This window comes from Elgaria multicarinata, chromosome 3 (genome assembly GCF_023053635.1).
Source record: "Elgaria multicarinata webbii isolate HBS135686 ecotype San Diego chromosome 3, rElgMul1.1.pri, whole genome shotgun sequence".
NCBI classification, from domain to species: Eukaryota; Metazoa; Chordata; class Lepidosauria; order Squamata; family Anguidae; genus Elgaria; species Elgaria multicarinata.
Window position 1 is genome coordinate 147,743,077 of NC_086173.1, and position 8,044 is coordinate 147,751,120.

Genomic DNA, 8,044 nt, shown 5'->3' on the forward strand with positions numbered 1-8,044 from the left:
GGAATGCAGCCTCTGGGTAGGATGACCATATGGAAAAGAGGACAGGGCTCCTGTATCTTTAACAGTAGTACTGAAAGGGGAATTTCAGCAGGTATCATTTGTATGCATGTAGCACCTGGTGAAATTCCCTCTTCATCACAACAATTAAAGCTGCAGGAGACCTGCCTAGCACGACCAGATACAAAAGAAGGGCATACCAGCTCTCAAGGTAAATGACTGTGCAAAGCAAGTGGTGGCTCCTCAGTAGCCAAGTTCCTACCCCAGCATGCCTTTTTGTGGAGCGCTATGAAGAGGCCATGCTGCCAGGTGGACCAGCAAGCAAGAGGACCGGAGTAGGCAAAGCAGTCCATCTATTTGGTGTATTGTATTTCTTTATTTACAGTCAACAGACCAATGTAAAACAAGAAGATACACCATTATATAAAACAGTACAAAGTAGGGATAAAAAAAGAAGAGGGAGTGTTACAAAACCACTAAAGATACTAGATTGTTATTTGTTGGTTTCTGAAAAGGGAACGGAATTGGGTTATTGGAGCCTAGCATAGTGAAAAAGGGAGGGATATATAGATAATAAAATTGCTAATCTGTGGATTTAAGCACAATCAACATCCATAAGAGATGTGGTGCGGATGGCCAAATTCAGGAATTTGGCCACCTGCTCAGTGGTAGATTTACTGGAGCCCTGAAGTAGACTAATCAGGAGTGACTCAGGGGAGCGTCCAGGGAGACGTTGCATAATAGGACATAATAGGTATGAAAGCAAGTTGAACTTTGGACCATTGTGAGGAAAAGGAGGAGGAGGAGGAGCAAGGCCACCCTTTCACCATTCCCATGGAGCCGATTCTTCTTCTGTGCCATAAACCCAGAAGCAATACCCTCCCAGAGCACACATAGTTTATTTTCTGCCTTTTGGTCAGCTTAGAAACTTCCTTAACAGTGCAGATAGCTAAGTTGCCAGGTACAAACTTTTGTTAGGGAGTTTGGTGGTTGATTGTTCTCAATTGGTAGATCTTCCACAAATCTTCTGAATGTTGTAAACAGGCATAGCTTCTCCTAGCTAAGGATGTAATCTACTCCTGTGTCGGTGCTTCCAGACAGAGGGCTCCTAGCAGTAGCATTAAGGATTGTCTGCATTTTGGAAAAACACAGAAGGAGCAGTTAGAAAATATGGGCGAGTCTCAGGTACAAGATGATGATGTTTGGACCACCTGTAAACTTCTGTGAATGAGGCAGGGGTGGCAACCTCACAAAACCCTTGTCTGGAACCACCCGAGGTGAAAAGAAGCAATAGAAATGACACTTTGAGCCAGGGAGTAAAATGAACTGAGGCAGAAAGCTCCATCACAACAGCTTTATAGTCTGCTGTTGCGGTGAATTGCATGCAAAGGACTCAGATGATGCTGACCATGTCCTGCTGTGATTGCGGTTCTTCTCCCCCACTCTTAGTGACGTTTTTCGGTGTGTGGAAAGTCCGGTTCTTCCAGTAATGCAAAAGCAACCCGCTCAAACTTCAACATGTATTTTCATCCATCATTTTCAATCTGATGTTCTATGGGCTTGTTTTCTCTCCCCTCCCCTTTCCCTCTCAAATGGAAGTGTGTGACAAGGGGAACACTATGCAACCTCCAGTGGCAGGTAAAAGGAGTTTTAGTTGATTAATCAATTAATCTATTTATTAAATTTGCATGTGGGTTATAAACAGTCTCTCTGGAGCAAGAAGAGGTCCCATTGAACTCTATGTTCTTACTCCTGAGTAGCCATTTTCACCTTAAAAGAAAAGGTGGAATATGCACTCTCCTTGCCAACAGTGCCTTCACTTATAAAGATAAAGAGATCAAAATTGGCACATTGATAGGTCTTAAGGAGAGCTTTCAGCTTGCCCAATTTGAATCTGATTGAATCATCCCTTGATTTTAAGGGATTTAAAAAATGGAGATTAAACAAATGTTTACTTCTGCATAAGTTTTAAAGGCAAAAAGATCAAAAAACAGCACAGTGATAGGTCTTAAAGAGGGCTTCAGTGTACCAATTTTGAATCAGATTGGGTCATCCCTTAATTTTTTATGTTTTTTTATATTTCCTCCCTCAAACTCTTTGGAGTTTATAGTCCATCAGTGCGAAGGATCATAGGATTGTACTTCCATTCCTTTAATCATGCGGAGCTGTGCATCTTCAAGTTCATAAACTACAGGTCTGCTGGTTCTCTTACTCAAAAATAAATCCCATTGATTTCAACTGCTAACATCACATGCTGGCTTACCTTTGAAGAAACCGCATTGAACAGAGAGAGTCTTACTCCTGAGTAAACACATATAGAACTGATTTTTAATAGTGTGGTCTCTCAGATGCTTTCTTTTTAAGTCTTTCCAGCAAACTGGAAAGAAGTGCTCTGCAACCCCATGCTTACTTCTGAGGTCTTATTTCTGTTTACTCAGAAGTAAATCTCTCTGTTCAATTGGGTTTACTCAAAGGGAAGAAGCTTTCATCTGATTTTAGTATGTTCACGCTCCAAAGCCTCCAGGCAGGGCGAGGGGAACGGCCGTAGCCTGGTGTCCAACTACCACCAACCAATGAACTGTAGAAGGCAGTACAAGGAGATCAATGGGCGGAGGCGATGGCGAAAACAAGGTGAGAGTGAACCTCAGTGGGATAACAGCAACGTGCTACAGACGTACAAGCGCACAGGTATAAGTTTGCAAGCTTTCATACACAATGGAAACGAAGTGGGATAATTCAAGGGAAAATGAGGACAAATGTGTAGGTGTGATGGAGCTTTTAGCCATATTCACAAATAGTTGACAAATCGTATTTGGCACACAAGATAGAAAACAACAAAAACTCATAGTCAGCACCCACCAGTTGATCCAAAGTAAAAATCGCCTATTCTGTGTGTGTCTGCCACCAAAACATTTTCTTACCAATTTTTAGATTTGGATTTCCTCATGAAGTCAATTTAGCATGAGAAAATGGATCACAGTGTAATTGATGTGATATATATATCACACAGCTCTAAGTTGAAACACTGGGAGGAATCCTATCTGTTTCTGTGTGCCTAGAACCTAGCGCTATCCATTTAGAGAGAGGAACCAACAATAAAACTTTAAAAGGTGGAAGATACAATTTATTGCATAATCATTCCTTTAACAGCCTGAAGCCTCCTTGGCTTCAGTCATTCCAATTACAGCCCAGGGGAAGGTATCATGAGGCATTCCTCTCACGGGGATTTTTTTAGATTAGGAAGCACAGGCATGCTGCTTCTTATACTGGAAGGAAGGTTTAGCCATGACTAGCAGCCACATTTTACAGGGATTGTCTAAGGATTACTGAAAATAGTCTTTGAACACTCATGCTTAAAGTGCTGTAGAAATGCAAAGCATTACTATTATGATGGAAGGGGGATAGACTTGGAGGGGAAAGGGTGAGAGAAATAAAAAATAATAATCCCAATTTAACACTGGGACCTAGGCATACACTTATTACTACTCAGAAAGAGTAAAATAACAAAGCATTCCCCTAATAAGTTTTAAAAGATTTAGGCCCTTTCTACACCTAAGGATTATCCCAGGAAAATGGAGGGATCGTCCCTGCCTGCTCCTGGGATCCCGTGTGTCATTTTCATGCACAGGGATGATCCTGGGACAATGCTGGGGGTGGGGTGGGGAGGCAGGTGTAGAAACAAGAGCCAGATGGTACTGAAAGGAGTTATCTAAACTTCAAACTGCCAAATAGTTAAAGTTGTTGGGTTGTTCTATTCAACCCAACAGCAGACAAAACACATACAGATCATACAGAACATTAAAAGGCGAAAGAAGGCATTTCACTGTTTCTTCCCCTGCCACGGGGCCAATGAAAATGGCCCATTTTCTGGCAAGCATCAAGTTGTACTTAAATTCTGCTTAAGGTTGTTTCCCATTCTGTTCCTACTACCCCCCACCCCACAGTTGATTAGTGTGAGGTCTGAACTCTGCCCTAATGAAGACTTACCCCTCCACAGCTGAAGCGCTCATACGGAAGGCAGACGGTGGTTCCTCAGCAGGCCAGGCCTTACTTCCTTATAGGGTAGGGCTGTTGCTAAAGGAAACTAAAAGCAAGATAGGCTAAGGGGAAAAAAACTGAAAGCAAGCGAAGACTTTTGTTTATTTATGTCTGCTAGTAGAAAAATAGCGGGCGGGGGGAAGGGGGAACTAGTGTTAAACCAATCACATCCCGAGCAAACAACTTCTATTTCGTTTGTGCAGCTCTTGGGGAAAACACTGCAGGGCAGGATATATAGGGAAGTTGTAAAAGACGGAATGGAAGAGGCTGGAATGACCCCTTTATATTAAAAAAAAAAAAACATGTCAAAAACAGTGGCATGTGTTAGAAACACTAGAGAACAATAATATTTTAGGACTAAAACCATTCCAATATTATATCACTATTAACCCCATAACTCCCAGAACAACATCCGGAACAGAATGGATGGCCTGGAATGGCCACTTCCAAATGACTGAAATCAGCCAAACCCACCAGCCACGCCTAACTTCATGGCAGGGATGCAATAAGCACCAAAGCTTCCATGAAAACCACGTTCTGGGCCATAGTCTGTTTAGCGCAAAACAGGCCGGAATGGCAGCTTCCAAGTGAGCCAACTCAACTCAACTCGCCAGTCACACGTAACTTCATGGCATGAGAACCCCCTGGTAAGGCAGCACTTTTCTTCTTCTTTTTAGCTCTGTAATGGATTTTAATATGTTCAATGGATTTTAATCTACTGTTATATGTCAAAGTGTCTGTTACCAACAATTGTAGTAGAATTCCTAAGATGGGATTTGTAGTTAGAATCTCTGGAATGTTGGGGCCCCCTTCCTACAAGCTGGAAGAATGTGTGTAACCGTGGCAACGAAGGACACAATGAATTTATGGCTGATGAGAGAGATAAGGGTTACTCTCTCTAGACTTAAACCACTAGAATATACCTTCGAAGACAGAAATAAAGGGGGGTCATTGGGGGATAGAAGCTATTTGCATAATACTATAAATACAGTGACCCTTGAGGTGGAGACTCAGTTTCTCTTTTCGTCTTTGAGAAGAGGCTCCGCTGCAGTGTGTGTATCTGACTTGCAATTAAAAGCCCCTTTCGGCTTGTGAATGTACCTGTGTCGAGTCCGTGTTGGCCAGTAGAATAAGGAAATCCATGACAGCTCACAAGTGTACAAAGTGAAGTGGAAGGGAAGGGGTACCGAAACAAAGCACCCACGTGCCAGGTTCCAACATCCGCAGCAACAGGGCATCTGCAAAGATGAGAGCCTCTCTCTCGATTGGTGTCTCACTGATGGTCGAGAGAGTTTTTCTCTAAGGATGATCCTTCATCGCCCATGATGTGGAATGCTGAGGAAAAGGCCTCTGACCCATTTTGTTTTGCCCTGTGGGCTGCTTTGACTGACCTCTCCTTTCCCACATTTTGATTTGAGGACACCTCACCTCTGCTGAGCTCCAGGTACCCAACTGCTCACCAAATCTGCAACAGGAAAGGTGCCCTGCTTGCCCAGCACTTCTTAGCTAAAAACTGGAGATCCCTTTGATGCCAAGGGCTGAAACTGCTCAAGGTGCAAGACCCCAAAGAGGAGGTTTGACAACCTGAGTTTGAAGGATATGGCTCCAGCAGTTTTTTAAAACAATAATTTTAAAACCTCAATTTTTTTAAAAAAAATCCTAAAAATCAATGGATGAACAGATCTGTTTCAAACTTGGCATGGCTAAAGTCCTCCTTAAGAGCAATCATGGTGCCAAGTTTCATCTCTTTATCTTTAAAAATACAGTTTTTAAAAATAATTTTAAAACCTGAAATTTTTTAAAAATCCTAAAAATTAATGGATGAAAGGATCTGATTAAAATTTGGTATGGCTAAGGCCCTACCTAAAAGCTACCATGGTGCCAAGTTTCATATCTTTATCTTTAAAAATGATGGTTTTAAAAATAATAAGTTTAAAACCTCAAATTTTAAAAAAATCCTAAAAATCAACCAATGAATGGAACTGTTTCAAATCTGGCAAGACTAAAGCCCTACCTAAGAGCTATCATCTCACCAAGTTTTATCTCTTTATCTTTTTAAAATGACAGAGGTATAAGTATTTTTGTTATTTGACTGGGGAGGATGGGGGAAATCCTGATTTTTCTTCAAATTTCATAATTCCCCCCCTTCCCAGATTTGCCACCAAAAATCCTGACAAATCCAGGTTTTTCCTGTCATATGGTCACCCTATCATGCAGCACCTGGTGAAATCCCCTCTTCATCACTACAGTTAAAGCTGCAGGAGCCCTGCCCCCTTGACCATCTTGGAAAGGTCTCTAAGGAATTTTGAAGCTTTGTTGTTCGTGACAAAATAAGCAGTGGACAGAGCATGGGATACCACTAAATAGTCTGTTTCTTTCTCAGGAAGGAAATGCATTAGTGGTTAACCATGTGGCAGTAAGGCCGCTGAATTTTAAAAGTCACAACATTCTGGGAGAAAGGAGGGTGTCACATCTGCCATTTTTTTTTAAAGGAACTGAGTGCATGTGCGCTCCAATGAAACGTGAGGTGTGTTTTTTTTTTTTTTAAAAAAAGAGACCCAACCCCACTCCACCACATCCCTGATTCCTCCTGGCCCGGTTCCTTCCTGCTAGTCACGGGGAGGAGGGAAGAATCCGGGATGGGCGGCCGCACCTCCTGCTGTCTCAGGACGATCCCAAGACCGCGGGAAGAATCGGATTTTCCCCAGGATTATTTATCCCTGGGAAAACCCGTGCTCATCCTCCCCTGCCCCTGGGAGTCCTGTGCATCATTTAGATGCACAGGGACTTGGCCGTGACCAGCCCACATTTTCGGGCTGGTGTAGAAACGGAGAGAGAGAGAGAGAGATCTATATACACTGTGTGTTTTATTCTATCATTCCTGAACTCTGGTCCTCTGTCACTCAAGTGTTGAAGAGTAAAAGAAATATATGCTTGTGATTCAGTGTTTGTGTATTTGATGGAATGGGGGCTGCCCTACAGGATAACACTGAATGGCACTGATATATCCCTCTGATCAAAGAACAGGGGGAAACTTCCTTAAATAAATAAATTTAAAGAACATCTACATTCTTTAAATCAATAAATCCTTTCTAAAATCAATTATAGATTTATCTTCTGTACATATGCTTTGTGGCCACCATAACATCCTGTGACAAGTGATTATGCAAGCAAAGTTGATAGTCTAGTTCACATTTAACCTGTACAAGGTTTTGTTTTGGTTGGTTGGTTTTTTTGTCCGTTTCAAGAACTAGCAAGTGGCCATTTTCTGTATGAGGTGTGAGTGAAAAATAATCTTGAGAGCTGGAAATCGGGTATTGTGGGGTGTCGAAAGAGAAAACAACCATATGCATGAATGTTTAAGTACGTTCATTTATTTATTACATTTTTATACCGCCCAATAGCCGAAGCTCTCTGGGCGGTTCACAAAAATTGAAACCATGAAGAGCATAAAAACAACCAACAAATTTAAAACAAAAATACAAAATACAATATAAAAAGCACAACCAGACTAAAACGACACAGCAAAAATTAATATAGGTTAAAATATGAGATTAAAACAGCAAAGTTTAAATTTAAGTTAAATTAGGTGTTAAAATACTGAGAAAATAAAAAGCTCTTCAGCTGGTGACAGAAAGAAAACAATGTAGGCGCCAAGTGAACCTCTCTGGGGAGCTCGTTCCACAACCGGGGTGCCACAGCAGAGAAAGCCCTCCTCCTAGTAGCCACCTGCCTCACTTCCTTCGGCAGGGGCTCACGGAGAAGGACCCCTGTGGATGATCTTAAGGTCCAGGCAGGCACATATGGGAGGAGGGTTCCTTTAAATAACCTGGCCACAGGTCATGTACAATCAAATACATGACCTGTGGGACTGAAATATTTGTGTGTGGGTGTTGGGTTGCTTTGCAATAATACTATTAAAAGATCTGATAAGAAACTTCTGTGGCTCTGCAGATGTTTTGGCCTACAACTCCTATGGTCCCTCACCATTAGCTATGCCAGCTAGGGC

The 8,044-nt window shown here is 42.0% G+C and overlaps 1 protein-coding gene across 2 annotated transcripts in view; it reads right to left on the reverse strand.

Annotated features, from left to right (window-relative positions):
• LOC134395984 (C-type lectin domain family 2 member D-like) overlaps window positions 1–4,083 on the reverse strand; it is a 57,917-nt gene extending 53,834 nt beyond the window's left edge. The window contains exons 1-2 of one of the 2 annotated variants that reach the window (XM_063122277.1): window positions 3,985–4,083; window positions 967–1,128 (exon numbers count right to left, since the gene is read on the reverse strand). The gene's annotated coding sequence lies outside the window, so the exon portion shown is untranslated. The remainder of the gene's footprint in view (window positions 1–966; window positions 1,129–3,984) is intronic. The other variant, XM_063122279.1, reaches the window with a different exon arrangement.
• Window positions 4,084–8,044: the final 3,961 nt, after the last annotated feature.